Source organism: Protopterus annectens, chromosome 12.part0 (assembly GCF_019279795.1).
Source record: "Protopterus annectens isolate FY-2018-M chromosome 12.part0, PAN1.0, whole genome shotgun sequence".
NCBI lineage: Eukaryota > Metazoa > Chordata > Ceratodontiformes > Protopteridae > Protopterus > Protopterus annectens.
The window spans coordinates 884786539-884803065 of NC_056746.1; the positions used below are offsets into that span (position 1 = coordinate 884786539).

Consider the following 16527-nt stretch of genomic DNA (forward strand, 5'->3'; position numbering starts at 1 on the left):
AGGGGATGAAGTGGTTAAGCATAGAGACAGAGGAATAATTGTTTATTAAGCTAGACAGTGGAAGAGAATGGAGAGAGGAGGAACAGAAGCTAAGGTTGGGTAGTTTCAGGGAGGATGACTACAGTGGCAGGACCATTTATTTGTTAGGTAGTCGTATTATATATAGTAACCACTAACCAAATATAAAATGCGCGTTTTCCCTCACATTAAAACGAAGTAACTTCACTTTCAGCCAAGTATACAAAAAATGAATGGACCAAATGACAACTCTCAAAGGCTCGATGTTCTTTCCACCTTCCAAAGTCGATAAACGCAGCGTGTTAACTCAACAACGCGAATCGATTAAAAAATACCGCAAAGAGTATGCACCACTTTTGGAGCTTGCAAACAAGTACTAAACAACATTCTTACATTTTTTTGCCTTTGCTTTAAAGCAGTACCTCCCCGGTCGGTCTGCGTGTAAGTGGGTGTTGCTTGTGTGATTGAGATGCCAAATGGCCGTGATATTGCATGCAAATGATACATGATTGACTGCTACGTAGATTTGACAGTAACATCATGCATATGTTGGTAGTTGATTGACAGATATTGAAATCACCACGGTGTACATGGGTTCCGCAGGATACAACTTTTACTACTTTGTGTTGGTCCACAATTTTAAAACAACGCCTTTTTTTAATGTAGGTAAGGTTATTTCCCTTTTGAACGAAACTTTGTTTACTTTAAAAAGACGACAAAACCATTCAGCCACATATATATAAAAGTAAAAAATACGGGACAGGCTATAATGACTAAAATTAAATATAGAACAGCAAAACTTAAGCTGCAGTCGTACGATTTAAATTTGTATTCTTCCTCCTTCTATCGGTATAATTTAAGAACCCAAAGTATTAACTCTCACATCCCACCCCTATCATTGATTGATTGTTATAACATCATTTAGACCGTCCTACTTTAATTTCATTGGGTAGCACAGCTCACTCACGGTGTAGGACTGTATGTTGATTGGTTGCTTTTGCAGACAAGAAAGTTGGCGGCCCTTCGTTGTTAACATTTTCTTTGTTTTGGCTTGCTTGCGTTCGAGGGGCGGTGTTTAACCGTGGACTTCCTAGTTCTGAGGTGCGGTAGAAAAAAAAAAAGCCTTGTTGTTTCAGGTATGTGGAGATTTCTCTGTTGAAGCGGCGAAGTACAAGGGGAAGTCACGGGTTTTCACTTCCGTATTGTTTAAACATTTGGTACACACATGTTCTGTCATTAGATGGACAGCTGTCATTTGTACACTTCTTTATATCGGTGGCACTGGTTTCTCCGTGCACGTCTTTTATTTTTTTTTGTTGCTTGGGGGGGGCGGCGGGCGGCTATATTCATATATACTCGGTGGTTCCACGTGTAAGGGCCACGGTTGAATATTTTGTAGAGTTAGTTCCTCTGGCCCTTTCACAAGGAGTGAAATACCACAATTACATGCAATATATTATTAAATACTGCATATGTGTTGGGTACGGTAGTAAAATCCTAGACGAGTAACGAGAGATGGGGATAACGTGAGTGTGTAATATATATATATATATATATATATATATATATATATATATATATATATACACGTACGCATTTTTAAGCAGCACCTTTGTTGAACTATCACTTGTGACAGGCAGATTTACATTTATACAAATTTAATCAAACTATGTTAACAAGTTCACTTTTACAAGCATTATGTATCACATTTATTTTTGTATATCCTACAGTCATTTCATTACATAACTTATCCTGCTTCTCTTAAACCTAACTCCTTCTCCAAAACATGTTCTGCATGTGTTATTCCCACAGTTTCCATTTCTTTTGATGTAGTTTACTCCCACCCCTTTCCAAATATCACTTCCTGTTTCATCTCTTTTTGTAGTATTCACTTCAAGTACAGTTGGTTTAGATTTTGATTTCCATTAATTGTTTTTTGTGGCAACCACCAGAATTAAACTTGACAAGGCCTTTAGCCTTTTTATGCATAGGCAGTTCAGATCCTGTATCCCAACTAAAAAATAAATACATTCCTTAGTTACACTCATTTGCTCACACAACATTCCTGACAGAGTACTCTGTAGGGAAATTTTAAAGTCTGCCAGCTTATTACAACCAAAACATGTGTTTCCAGTTACCTCTTCCTTCTAAATTAGATCTTCAACATTTGCCATCTACCCAAAGAAAAAATCTTTGGAGTCTGCTTGTGTTATAAAAATATCTATGCAAACACTTCCAGGCAAAAATCCTAAATCATCTAGACTTTGTAGCATATTTGGGAGCCAAACATATGTCCTCCCATTGTTTCTATGTAAATTGCATATCTAATATCTCTTCCCAATATTTTCTGACCTCTTGTGATTGATTCCTGTAGTTAACGTACAATTTTTTATATGCCCTCCTAATTATCCTTTTTTTAACAGCAGCTTCTATTCTTAATTCAATTAAAAAGTCAACTGTGCACGTCTTTCATTTAGGATTCCCATATCCCCTTCTCTCTGTTTATATTCGGATATCAATCTCTGATAGGGAAGGCAATCACTTGCTGCAATCCACATGTCTTCTTGGACTCTTTCCGTTATATTACTTTTCCTTCTCTAATTATTTGCTCCCAATATTCTGGTTCCTTTGCCAGCTTCTTCCAGTAAATTCCACCCCCCTTTTGTCTATTTCCTGAATCGTTAATTGCAGTTATCTCTGTCGCCAGAATCTCCTTTCTTCATTTCCTTGTTGGTTTAGTTCTTAGAATACTTTCTTCTACTTTATGAATATAATATTTTGTAAGACTGTTGTTATTCTTAAGGATCTGTGTCCAAATACCATTCTTTCATTATTTCTTGAACCCCATAACTTGTGTATATTGTTTTGAAAAGCATAGAAATGGGGCATAGCTTGCATAGCTTTCAGAGACAAATCCAGAAATAGTCATGGACACTTTTTAAATATTAGTGCTATTAATCTGGGGCACTGACAGCTTAAGACAAATGTGAATTAAAATACATTTTTTGAAGGAAAAGTAGTCTATATCTCTAATTTCATCATGTATTAATGTAATTCACCACCTTTTCTGCAAAGTTCACCAATTGTAGGCAGGATTGAGAGGGACAGAGCTAAAATTAGAGTTTAAAAAGTTCGTGTTCCTCTCCGTTCCACATTGAAAGGGTCCATCTTATATTTAGTATTAATTTTTAACTTGTATCCATCGTAAACAATACCGAATCATATTAGTTTGCCAAAATACCTTTTTATAAATACAAAGTAACACATAACCATCCCATGGGCTTCCTACCGGAAGTTGTTTGTAAGCTGTTAGTATATAGTCTACATTTTGCCCATTTGCTCCACATTATGAGAAGCAGTGTTCCACATTTTGGAGATGAAAGGTTGAGAGTAATGGTAGCACTGTTCGTAAGGGATGGGATAAAGGATAATGAGGTGGATAATTAGGTGAAGGGGTGAGAGAATCACATTTAGGAAGACTGTGGTATGGATATTATTGGCTGCCATGTAATCAGATTAGTAAGGGAAGGAAGGGAGTGAGACATGATATTCTGACACTGTGTGCAGATCACATTATGTTAAAATAAGGAGGATTAGGTTACTCAAGAATATACTAGAAGTAGAGGGCAGCTAGGGGAGAAGTGTGGAATCCATACTAATGGATAAATTGAATGTTCTGGCAGCAAAGTTATGTACCTTTGTTGAGAAGAGAGCGTAATGATAAAGGTAAGAGAGCGTGAAAATTCCACGGCTGGGGAGCACATGGAAAAATTATATTGGATCTAATTTTGGGGATGTTGGATTAGGTAGATCAGCTGGAGACGAGTGTTCCCTTAAGATTATAATTTATTGTAGAAACTCTTGTGCACAATTACAACCTTTGTTTCTTTAAAAACATCATGCCTCTGTAACTGACTGATAGAGTTAAAATGACTTGCCCCACTACTGTTCTTTATCTTTATTAACACATTTCCCTGTGAGTCACTTGGAAGGGAAGCCACCCAGGAGGCGGTGTCAGGAAGGATTCATAGGTGTGATATATTGTTTATTAGGAGAGAGTGGTCAACAAGATCAACTGCTTTTGTTAGGTCTAAGACTGTAGTGCCTATGAGAGTACCCATTCTCCATATTGAGTTGTATGTTATCAGTGTCCATTTTGAAGTCCTATTACTTAAATTATTTCAGAAGCCATGTTGTATTTTTAAGACTAGAAGATTATCTTGTTTGGTGTGTTAAGAGAGTTGGTTTCAATTTTTTTTTTCTAGTATCTCTTGTAGACTAGGTAAAATAGAGATGTGAAAGTAGTGGGACGTTTTGGATGATTTAGGTTGTTATGGTACAAGAGACATTTTCCATATATTAGATGTGATGTTTTTACCTAATACAGTTGCTGTGAATGTGCACAAGAGGTTGTATAATAAATTGGCTGCAATGCTAAACAAAGTATATATTATGAGATGATCCTTTTGGAGCATCAAGATGTATTTGGTCAAGTTGAAGAATTGCATTAGGTTTGCTTTATTTTTAAAAGTAAAATAAAGTAGTGGGGGGAGAGAAGAGGGAGAATGTTGAGAAGAGAGTAACTTGATCAGAGGTGGGGAAAATGACTTGATTCCTTTAGAAACTCTGAAATACTGAAGTAGCCTATTCTAGAAATTGAGTCAGAAGATGTGTTATTGAGAGCTTGCTTACAGCATAAGAGGTTGACTTCTTTCCTAAAAGTATTTGGGCTTACGTAATAGCATCTGTTCTTTGATCTAAAGTAATATTTATGTATGTGGATGGCTTGTTTGAGTAGGGTACAGTGCATCCCAAGGGTCTGTACTTGGCTCACTCCTTTGTCTCACTTTTCTATTAACAGACTCACTTGAAACCTAACACACATTTTCTGCACTCTCTATGAAGATGATGTGATTACAAAAAATAAAATTAGTATAACATTAAATAGTGAATTAGAAAAAGACTTTGCTGCTGTATAGGAGCATAAGAACATGCTAGGCAAACAATCACAGGACCATAAGACGCCTAGCCATATATATCTTTAAACAGACAAACTTAAAAGTTCTTGACACCCTTTTCAAGCACTTAATAGTGTTCACCTCCATACTGAGCAGGGCCAGAAGTGATAATCTGGGTGTAAATTTGTGTCAGTTCATCCAGTCATCAAGACTAGCCTTAAGGTAGCCAAAGTAGTACTTTTGACTTGTGGTGATAACTTATTCCATAGGCTAAGAATACTTTGAATTGGGAATCTCTCTCTCCATTGTGTCTTGTTTACTTGTTGGTATAGATTTGGGTCTTCAGTGCAGGTGTTTATGGCTCCAGTGGTTTTGCAAAGAAACTGGAGGTCAAATAGGACAGGGTTTTTGGCTTGAAAAGTGAGGCACAGGTCACCTTGCACCATCCTGTAGGCTACTGAGTATAAGGAGAGCAGTGCTAATCTGTCTGGGTAGTGGAAGGATTTAAGACCTTTAATTTTCTTGGTTAGAAATCTTTGGGGCCTTTCCAGTGGAGCGATATGCTTGGAATTATATACACCAAAGCAGGCATTCCATTCAGTTGTGAGTCTGATAAGGGAAGAGTACAATGGTGGAATGATTTCTTTGGATCTTGAAGATATTCCCTTGGAAATTACCTGGACCAGAGAGAAGGATTTCCTGACTTGTCGAAGTAGATGTCTATAGAATACCTAGGTCTCTTACAACTGTATCTGTTTGAAGAGAAGTACCATTTATGTCATAAGAGGTGGTAGCCTTTCTGCCAAACATTGCTATGCTGCACTTTTTTCATTTAGTTTAACCAGTTTTGATGCACCATATATGTGCAATTTCCAGCCTTTGCTGAAGCTGTTTTGTGTCTGTAGATTAGCGGGTAACAGTTTGTGGTCATCGGCAAATGTGAGCACCCACATTTCTGGGTTATTGGCTCAGAAGTCTGCAAAATAAAAGCCAAACTGTAGAGGACCCAGAACTGATCCCTATGGTACCATGCTAGTTAAACATGTACATTCAGAGAGGGAGTCAGCGACTTTCACAACCTAGGATATGTTTGATAGCCAATTTGCAGTCCAGTGGACAGTATAGGGGTTCACATTAAGGTTGTCTAAGTTTTCAAGAATACAAGCATGGGTGATAATGTCAAAAGCTTTGGCCAGGTCAAGATAAGCAGTGTGCACAGAATGACCACCATCCACAGCCCTAACCATGGCATATTTAATTCTTCCATAAACATTTCCATTTGTACCTTTTCTTGATTTCCATATTTTTCTGCTTTATATAGACTTTCATAGACTTTCCAAAATATTTTTTTTTTTGTTATAGCCTCCCTAAGCCTGGTGACAGCCCTTTCTGTTTTCTGTTGCCTGAGTCGTTGTGGTAAAAGTATTTTTGCTCTAGAGTTATTATCAAAAAACAGTTGCTTAACAGCAGTCTTTCTAAACGCATGTATATTATTAATGTAATCCCTTATTTTCTGTTTAGCATTCTGGGGTTGCTCCTCCTCTTGTTGTGTGCGATTTCCCCTATTTTGAAATACACTCCACTTTAATTTTATCCCACTCCCTCGCTATATTTTCAGAAGAAATTTCTGTCTTCTCTAATACGTACTGAATAATTTCCACTACCCATTCCTTAAATTCCTCTCTTTTTTTTTTTTTCAACAGATACGAGGGAAAGTACCAGTGTCTCATTTATATTTCATTACACTGTGTTTTTATTTTAGTTATGATTGGCGCATGATCTGAAATAGTTACTGTGTGCATATAAAGACCTTCAATTAAATGCATATTTTCCCGTGAAATTTAAATTCTGTCTAGCCTAGGCCAGTTTTTGTATCTTGGGGAATAATATGTAAATTCACTCCACACTCCTAGTACTGAATTCACATCTTCCATGCCAAATATTTTCATAAATTTCTTTAAAAATCTATCTTCCTTTGTTATATTTTCCCTTCTGAGCCCCCTGACTCATCTTCACTACTGCAAATCAAATTCCACTCCCCACCTATAAGTAATATTCCTTGTTGAAAGCTGATTATTTCTCCCAGAATTTTCTTAAGCTCCAGTATAACAGTTTTCAGTGGGCTATAAATACATGCCAGTGTAATCCTCATCCCTTTTCAGTAGCCCCTTAGTACTACAAATCTACCATTATTGTCTTTTTTAACTTCTTCTATTACTATTGGAGTTCCTCTTGCAATTAATATAAGAAGTCCACTCTTAATTTGGCCCAGGTATTCCACTAAATAACCACCCTTAACATTTTTTTTATCAAATTCACATGTTTCATGTTTAGTTCTTTCCGATGTGTCTCATGTAGCATAGCTATTTACACTTTACATTTTCTAATATAGTTCTCTACGCTTTCTTTTTTGTATTTATCTGTGAGACCGTTAAGTATCATATTCTTGAGAAATGATTCCCACCTTTTATGTATAACAGCTTTTTTGTTAAATATCTAGTTTCAGCTTTTGTGTTACATGCATACCACTGTTTAGCAGGTTAATCTTTTACACCGTTATTTGTTGTCATTTCCCTTTGAGCCTATGTCACATTCTTACAGAACTTTTTGTTTTATTGAAAACCCTCAAACAAAAATACACACACACACACACACACACACACACACATACATACATACACACACACACACACTGCCCCCCAAAACCTATTAACTTAATAATAACACACACAACTATGTATGTCTTCAAATGTTGAAGTTCCCCTCATAATGGGAACAAATGTTCCAAACTGACAGCTACACACACACACACACACACACACACACACACACACACACACACACACACACACACACACACACACACACACATTTGAGCTAACTTAAAAGAAAGGTTATCCATGCTAAGACACATGGTATAGTCTGTGGTTCTATTAAGTGCTGTCTGGTATTATCTTATCTTTATAGCTCTCTTAGCTAGGAAAACACTTGAATTCTTTAAAAAAAATTTTCTCGAAGCCATTTCTCTTTATCAGATTGTCTGCTAGCGACATAAGAACCAGACACAAAACTGTTCACTAGGGAAAAAAAACTTATCAATATTTCTTTATTTACTTGCTTTCTCTTAAAACGTGTTACTAGATTAAGGTAATGGCCCTGACCCAGTCATTCTTTTCTCATGCTCTTTTAACCAGATCTTTTTTTTGCATTGCAGTGCCTACATTGCTTAAAACCGAACAAGGAGGAAGAGAGAAGAAGGGATAAAGAAAAAAAAAAAAAAAAAAACAGGAGCACCTGTTTACATTAGCATTCCCATCACACTTGGGTTCATAGGATGATACTAAGCTATTGGCCCAGAGGCCATTATAAGCCTAGCTAAGAAATTTGTCCATGTTCCCACAATATCGGCACCTGTTTCCACTGTCCAGCAGGGACACAGGTAGGATCCCAGGGCTGTATTTTCTGTTTCCCATCCAGTCGTCCAGGTTCCTGTTAAAGAGGGCTAGAGAGGTACTCTGCTTGACATGGAGAGGGAGTCTATTCCATAGATGGGAAAGTCTTTGGGACACAAATCTATCCCGATAACAAGTTCTGTTAATGTCACAGACCAGATTGAGGCCTTGCGTGCAGATTGCGTGAGTGTTGTTTGACTTGCGAAATATGCAGCAACTCCATCAAGGCTGTGTCTGAGATGGCCTTGTATGCCAGGCACAGGTCACCTTTGAGCAGTCTGTACGAGACTGAATAGAGGGACAGGGCTTTTAGCCTGTTTGTGTAGGATAGGTCTTTGAGACCTTGGATTTTCCTGGTCATGAATCTCTATGACTGAAAAAATACTTTATAACATGCAAAGAAAATCGTACACTATTTAAATAGCACTATTAAGAAAAAAAAGTTTTACTTACAGTTAACTTTCTCCCTCCTCTTCCATTCTCCTGTATATTTTTCCGAACATTATTAACGACATTAAGAAGGGCACATGCTTTAGAGTCCCCTGCAAGTTTAACACAGTCCAAATAAGTCCAATATTTATTATTCTGTCATGTTTCACAAATATAATTATTGCTTTGTAATCCCACATTTGTCAGTTTCCAAGTTACTGATTTTATTCTCCAAACGTTAATGACGTGAAGTAGTGCATATGCTTTAGAGTCCCCTACAAGTTTAATAAAGTCCAAGAAAGTCCAATATTTCCAGATTTTCTTGTTCTATTCCTGTTCATCTCCTTCTCCCAAACCCTGTCTCTGCTTCATTTCCTGTGTACTCTCGATTCTTTTAGTCAACTCTTTTATGCTTTTTTCCCTCTCTCAAGCATTTTCCATTGAAACACTGGAAAAGGTTTCACTGGCACAGTCTCTCTGTGGTCTTTATTGCCAGAAGAACAAGAAGCAGAATCTCCTTCTGTTTCAGAGCTCACTTTTTGTTGGACATTTTTTTGTATTTCTTCCTTAGCATGTACTTCATTAAAAAAATTTTTTTTTTTCCTCCACAGAAAAATATTTTGAAGATAGCTGGGTGTAGCAGTTTGAATCTCATGCCTGCTTCTTGACATTCCCTGAATAATGGGATAAATGTACTTTTCATCTGCCTGGTGTACGAGTCGTCATTCTCCACAAACACTCTGCTGTCTCCCACTGTTTTGTCAGAATCAACTCCTTTTGCTGGTAAGATTGCATCTTTACTATTAAAGGCCTAGGTTGTTTTCTCAAAGCCAGGTCTGGAGTATACGCACAATGTGCCCTTTGAATTAACAATTTCTGTTGTGGAATACCAGTCTGGTTGCTTATAATACATTCTGTTCCTTCCAGCTCCTTGGGTACAGCGGAAAACCTCAGGTTTTCCCTACGTGCTCTGTCCTCTAGTTGTATTATTTTTTGAAACATCTTTTGTGTAGTCAAATTTTCAGCTGGCTTTTTATTCATTTTGACATCCGAGTTTTCCAGTTTTATCACCTTATCTGAATATCTGGTTAAAGCTTCTTCCATTTTTTCCAGCATTTTATTTTTATGTTGATATACTCCATCAGTGTTTCATTTATTTTAGTCAGATCTGTATGTAGTTGCCTTATGCTTTCCTCTAGGTTACTGGAAGTCATGTCCTTTTTGCTGAACAGCTACAGTACTTTTCCCAGTCAGTGTTTTTTTGTCACCTTTTGTAGCCAATTTTCTTTCAGGTTCTTTGTATTTCTTTTTTCCTGGCAACCTGGCAGTGCACTTACTAGCCAATTACTGAAATTTGCCCAGAAATCTAGACCCACTGGCTTTCTCTGCTAAGTTTATGTTTTCACAGTGGTAGAGCTAGAATTAAGCTCTTAATTACTCAATGTACAGTCATCTCGGAAGTTCCCTCAATTCCTGAAACCTTGTCAAAGAATTTTACTAGGTTCATGAAACAGGACCTCTCCTTCACAAAACCAAACTGATTGGGTTCTAGAACAGTTACGTAGCCTATGTATGCATTAATAAATTGTGCTATGATGCTTCCATGGCTTTTCATATAAGGCTGGTAAGGCTTATGGTTCTGTAATTAACCTAGTCTGTAGTGGGGGCACCCTCTTGTACGGGATTCACAGTGACTGTTCTTCAGTCATCAGGATCAGTCCCTGTGGAGTGGCTGGGGTTGAATAGTTTAAGTAGAAGCTCAAATAGTGCATACTTGGCACTGTTGAGCATGTAGCCTGGTATGTTGTCTGGTTCCACAGAAGTATTATCTTTAGCCTTTGACAAGGATTCTGAGATTTGTGTCAATATGATTACAGGGGAAACTAAATTTTCAAAGATAGTGGGGGCAACAGTGTGGGTAGAAGGGGTAAATTTAGCACTAAATCTGTCTGATAATATATTGGCTATGAACTTGGGGTTAGCGTAAGTGACATTATTATGGATGATCTCAGTGCAGTGTTGGACATTAATTGAATTACATAGCTGAAAAGTGATTTGCAATTTTCTTTGGAATCTGCAGCAACCTTAAGTTCATACTCTTCTTTACATTTTCTAATAGTGTTTTTAAGTTCCTTGCAAGCAGGTTTCGCTGTAGTCTTGAGGTATGGAAATGATACTTTTTTTTATGCAACTTTTCATTATTGTCTTTTGTGTTGTACAGTTTAACATGGGAGTTTCACCAGAAAGTTTTATCCTGAATTTACAATAATATTTAAGGTGGATGGGTGTCAGCTTTTCTCTGCAACTGTTCAGGTGCTGATAGAACTCAGAGGTGAATGCCTGAACCCTCTCAGTTGGGTCAATTACAAGGGATTATGTGGGAATTTTGTATAGGTTCTCTAAAAGCTGAAGTACATTTGCCTTGGAGAAGTCCCTAAAGATGTTATCACTTGGTGGTCGAGTGGTACCACTACTCCTGACAGAAGATGACTTATTTGTGGTTAGATTTAATCAGGGATGAAGAGATGCAAGGTGGGGTGCAGGTGGGGGAATAGGTTTTTAAGGTCCAGGTCAAGGATATTAGATCCTCTAGTGGGTAGTTTTACAGTTTGCTCCCCTGCATTGGTATTAATGAAGTCTCAGAAACTCTGTGTGCTAGTCAGTGCTTGGGTAGTTGAAGTCCTCTAGTAATAAGGTATTTGGTTTGATATTTATTGTCTCAGTCATGTTGAGATAATTTCTGATCTTTAGGTGACTGATGGAGATCTGTGGTTAGGGTGACATTGATGGGGATCTGTAGTTAGCAATGAATTGGATTTGTTAAGGGTGATTTGAATCACCATGAGCTGAACATTAGGGCTGTGGTTAATTTGATGTGAAGTAATGGTTTTTCTAACAAATATGGATACTCCTCCACAATTTCCCAAAGGTCTGAAGGCATGATAGGTGTTAAACCCTAGTACTGAGGATGTACTATCATTGCACTAAAATCATATATCAGTGACTATAAAAATTATGAATGTGTTAAGAGATGCTGGAGGACCTCGAGTTGTGGCATATTTCTATTTAGATTTCTGTTATTGAGTAATGCCACCTAGATGTTGTTCATATCAGAGTTTCAGTATTCTTTGTGTAGGAATTACCAGTAGGGGACTTTGCCTAAGAAGACACTATGGGGGCAGCAAAGACTTTAGCCAGAAAGCGGAAACTCTGGTATGACAGGGGGAAGCAATCTTTGGTGAAACAGAAGTCTTATTATGATATCATCCCAGCATGACACATACTGGATCTCCTTAGAATGACACTACTGATTTGTTTTTACCTTTTATACTGCTGATAACATATGTTTTTGTCTACTGTAATACTAATAATATCTGTATACATAATATATCAAGTAATCCTTGTGTTGTTTTTTCATTTGAAAAAAAAGTTTATGCTTCTTTATTTAGTGTTTTATGTATATTTTGCTACACTGTGTAAAAAATGTCTCATCAGTTGTCAGTCAACTGAAATGACCACTGTCAAATATCGTCTTTGCCACGTGGCCTGGACCATAGCTGAAAATAAGAACTTGGACCAGTCCTTCTACTCAGTTTGCAAGTAAATAAATTACTTTTAGGAAATTTGGCTACTACCGGCATTGGGGGAAGCAGAAGAACTTGATGAAGGTGAACATTTTTACAGGCATAACTCTCAGCATGATAGGCCTGGCAGTGATTGAATTGATCATGAAAAGTAGCTTACCACATTTATTGGTCCATTTATGAAACAATGACAAAGGAGAAGGAACATGCCATTTCTGAAGAAAGTGGGGACAGTAAAAGAGAACAGCATTTGAAAGAAGTATTGTAGTAAGGTAGAGGTTAAACAGTAGAAAGGAACATGGGTAAGGAAAATGACTGGAAAGGATGGTGTGGGCAGGTAAGGGGAGGATAAAAGAGAGGAGGAAGAGGCCGAACTAATTCTGAAAGGAGATGAAATTGAGGAAGAGGAAGCAAATGTCAGAAATGGATTAGACAAGTGGGCAAGAAGTGTGGAAAAACAGGACATACATGACAGAGTATAAACAGAAATGGGCTAGAAAAAAGTTCTGGAGATAATATGAAGGCAGAACCACCATAGAAGGCCAAACTGGAAAGGACAATATGATGGGCGAGAAGGAAATATGGGAGACAGGACTAGTGTCAGGGTAATCCTTAATAATGCTAGAAACCCATGAGGGAAGTCTGCGGATCTGGAACCACAAACTGTGGAAAGGGAGGATAATGTAAACGAGATAACAGATTTGCGCTAGTGAGAGGAAGGGATGGACCATGGGCAGCCACGGTGGTGCAGCGGTTAGCATTGCCACCTCACAGCAAGAGGCTCTCCGATTCAATCCTCGGCTGGGGTGCCTTCTCTGTGGAGTCTGCATGTCCTCCCTATGGTCGTGTGGGTTTCCTCCAGGTGCTCCGGTTTCCTCCCACATCCCAAAATCATGCTGTAGGTGGATTGGACACTAAATTGACCCAAGGTGTGAGTGCGTGTGTGCCTTCTATGGAAGGTTGGGCGCCGGGCTGGCAACCTGACACCGTAAAAACTCCACTGCCAATCATGAGTGGACAGGTGATCCGCAGTGGTGACCCCTAACCAGGAAAAAGCCGAAAGAAGAAGAAGAAGAAGAAGAAGAGGAGGAAGGGATGGACCATGTTTAGGGAAGACAGCTTACAGAAGGATGGATGAGGGATAGCAGTATACATAAGGGAAAGTTTAGAGGGATAGGTGACAGGATAAGAAGACAGAGCAGAAAGGATCAGAATGTATAGGGCAGTAAGGGAACAGAAGGACAAACATCCAAAGGTGAGCTAATAGTAAAGTTGGATGCAGCAAAAGGAGAAAATTGGTGCATTTATGCACACTGCAGGCTCAAAGGGAGGACAAAGGGGGAATGTAGTTATATTGGAATTTCACCTTCCTGGTCACCATCATCTGTACTTCTCCAGCATTGTGACCTTCCTGTTTCTATTTTCCTTCCTGGCGCATATAGTCTGATCCCTTCTTGCCCCATTTCCTCATCGACTGTCACTTTCTCCTCTAACTTTTCCCTTAGGTATACTGCCATTTATGCAAGAAGCTGTCTGGATTATCCTTTTGTTTAAAATGGGAGGAAAGAATAAACTGAATAAAGCATACTGCTTGGAAGGGTTCAACAAAAGGCATCAACTGGAAGCACAAAAATAAGAGTCCTTAATTTCATTCTGTGTCAGGATGATGAGGTGAGGGATCTCCATGTCAGGGTACTGCTGGCTGGTAGTGAACATGAGGCAGTATGACTCACTTGGGATATAGAAAAAGAACTGGGAATTGGGGTGTAGATGACCTTTTTACATAATCCATGAGCTTGGATGATGATAGTAGAGCAAAAGTCTAAAGAAGTTCAAGGGAATCTATGAAAAAGGAAATTAAGGGGTATAAATTTAAAAAGGGTCATCAAGACGAAAAGAAAAAGGAAACCAGTTTTGTTCAATATGGTGGTGAAGAGAACCATAAGAAAACATGAAACCAAATATGGGAACTAGATTGATATGGGGAGGATAATTGGGAGTTCAGTGCAGTTTACAAGCTATAACCAGGCAGCCTCTTGTATCAAAAAGACAAAGGAGAAAATGTAAAAATGTCAGCAGCAGAGAGTAAGAAAAGGAAGGAGGTCAGCTAGTATACCTTTTCTCTGAGAAGTCATCTGGAAGGCGAGAAGCAATTTAATTTTGCCAACTCACATTTCAGGGGGAAACCTGGGGATTTCCATGTAGAGTAACAGCCCATGATGGAAACTGGGGACACCAACCCAAGTATAATTGCATGGAATGCACAAGCTGATCACCCATAGACAAAGATACACATTGCTGTCATGGCATGCTTGGTGTCAGTTGAGTGAGTAGAGCATAACAGAAAAAAATCCAAAGTGCCCATAGGCGATGGTTTTACTCTCATCTGTAGCTAGCTCTATGGCTATGGCCACCCAGTGAGGGAAAGGGTGTGAACAAGTGAGGAGGAGACTTGATGGCCGGAACAAGGAGAGAGGAAAAAGGTAAAAACAAGAAGGCCTTCTTCAGACACTTACAGGAAAATAATGTAGGAAGGGAAACTAGTGCCCAACATCGGAAGGTCAAAAATGTAATTTGTTCAAATAACAGAAAAAAAAAACAAGAATATTTGTAATCACTGTTTGTTTAAAAAAAAACACAGTGGAGGCCTCTAATCTGGGAATATTTGATAGGTAAGGGGAGGATGTACAGATTTAGAGATGGTAATAGAGGTGGATGAAAAGTTAGTGGAGGATCTGAAGGAGAATATGATTTAGGAACCTTATGGTTTCCCACCAAGGATATTAGAAGGGGACTGCTGAAGTTTTGCCACAATCTCTTCTATAACCATTCAGTATGTCCATTAGGGAGGAAATAATTGCAAAGGATTAGAGGCAAGAGTTCTGGTGTCCAAGCAACATATGTTGCCTATGACCTGTGAGCCAAAGTTCATTGGTGAACAGAATGCTAGATGCAGTCCTAATGGATGATATACAGGATTCCTGGATCAGAATGGCCTCCTTAGTGAGTTTTGGCATGGATTCATCAAGTAAGGAGAGCCTGTCCAGTTGACTAAATCCTGTGTATTTATTTATTTATTTTTTGAATGGGTCACCATGAAATGGATGGGTATCCCTGTAGATGTGACTGATCACTTTTCATTGTAGCAAAGGTTTTAATTTGCTTCTATCTCTTGTTTTGTGGAAAAAAATAAGATGTGTAGGAATAGGTAGAAGGCTGTGTGGAGGGATGGAGAAGTAGATGATTAACAGGTGGTGATTAGGGGAGAGCTCACAGGGGTAAGATGATGATAAGTAGTGCCTCACAATAGTTCTTCCTATGTCCTACCCTGAATAATGTGTTTGACTTCCTCAGGGTATGGAAGACTAGACCGACCTCCTTTCACATCACACCAAGCTTGGGGTGACAGCTGTGAGGGTAAGCCTGAAGAGGCTTGGCCAGTTTTACTTCAGGCCATGCAGATGTAAAGTGCTACATCTGGGATATCACAAGGTGGAATCTGTAGCTGGAGGAGTCGGATGGAAATTGGAGAACAGGAAAAGGATCTGATATTACTGTTAGGGAAAACCTTAGGCACAAGGCCCTGAGTGAAAGAATAATCCCCAGAGTGATAGAGGGGTGTATCTTTAGAGGTAATATGCAAGGTCAAAATGGTGATAATGCCCCTTTAATAGAAACTTTCAGGCTTCAGTGGGAATATTGTGTGCACTTTGGGATACGTGTAGAGAAAGGAAAGTTGCAATGCTGGAGAGGGTACAGAGTACGGTGACCAAAATAGTGAGGGTATCAGATAAGATGAGCTACACACTGCCACTCTGCTCCTTTCTTCACTCTCTTGGAAACCTAGGTCACCAGTGTTTTGATTGGATGCCTTCCCTTGTGCCTTTGGGCTAGTGGCTGGTGTACATTCTCTAAAAATCCATTTAATTATTTTGCTTTCGTTTGCCATTTGTCAATCTCTTACCAATCTATAGATTGATTTATTGAGGTACACCCTATGATTCAGGCTGCTGCTATTAGAGCACCTTCTCAGGTGAGATTCACAAAGATTTTGATTATAAGCTCTTAGAATGTATTACAAAAAAC

The 16527-nt window shown here is 38.6% G+C and overlaps 1 protein-coding gene across 4 annotated transcripts in view; it reads left to right on the top strand.

The window, feature by feature from the left end:
• Positions 1-201: 201 nt before the first annotated feature.
• The window catches only part of ZMYND8 (zinc finger MYND-type containing 8), a 1698999-nt gene continuing 1682673 nt past the window's right edge, over positions 202-16527 (top strand). For 2 of the 4 annotated variants that reach the window (XM_044089913.1, XM_044089918.1), the window contains exon 1: positions 1069-1154. The gene's annotated coding sequence lies outside the window, so the exon portion shown is untranslated. Of the gene's footprint in view, positions 392-1068; positions 1155-9486; positions 9641-16527 lie in introns of those variants that run through there. The other 2 variants (XM_044089914.1, XM_044089915.1) reach the window with 2 other exon arrangements.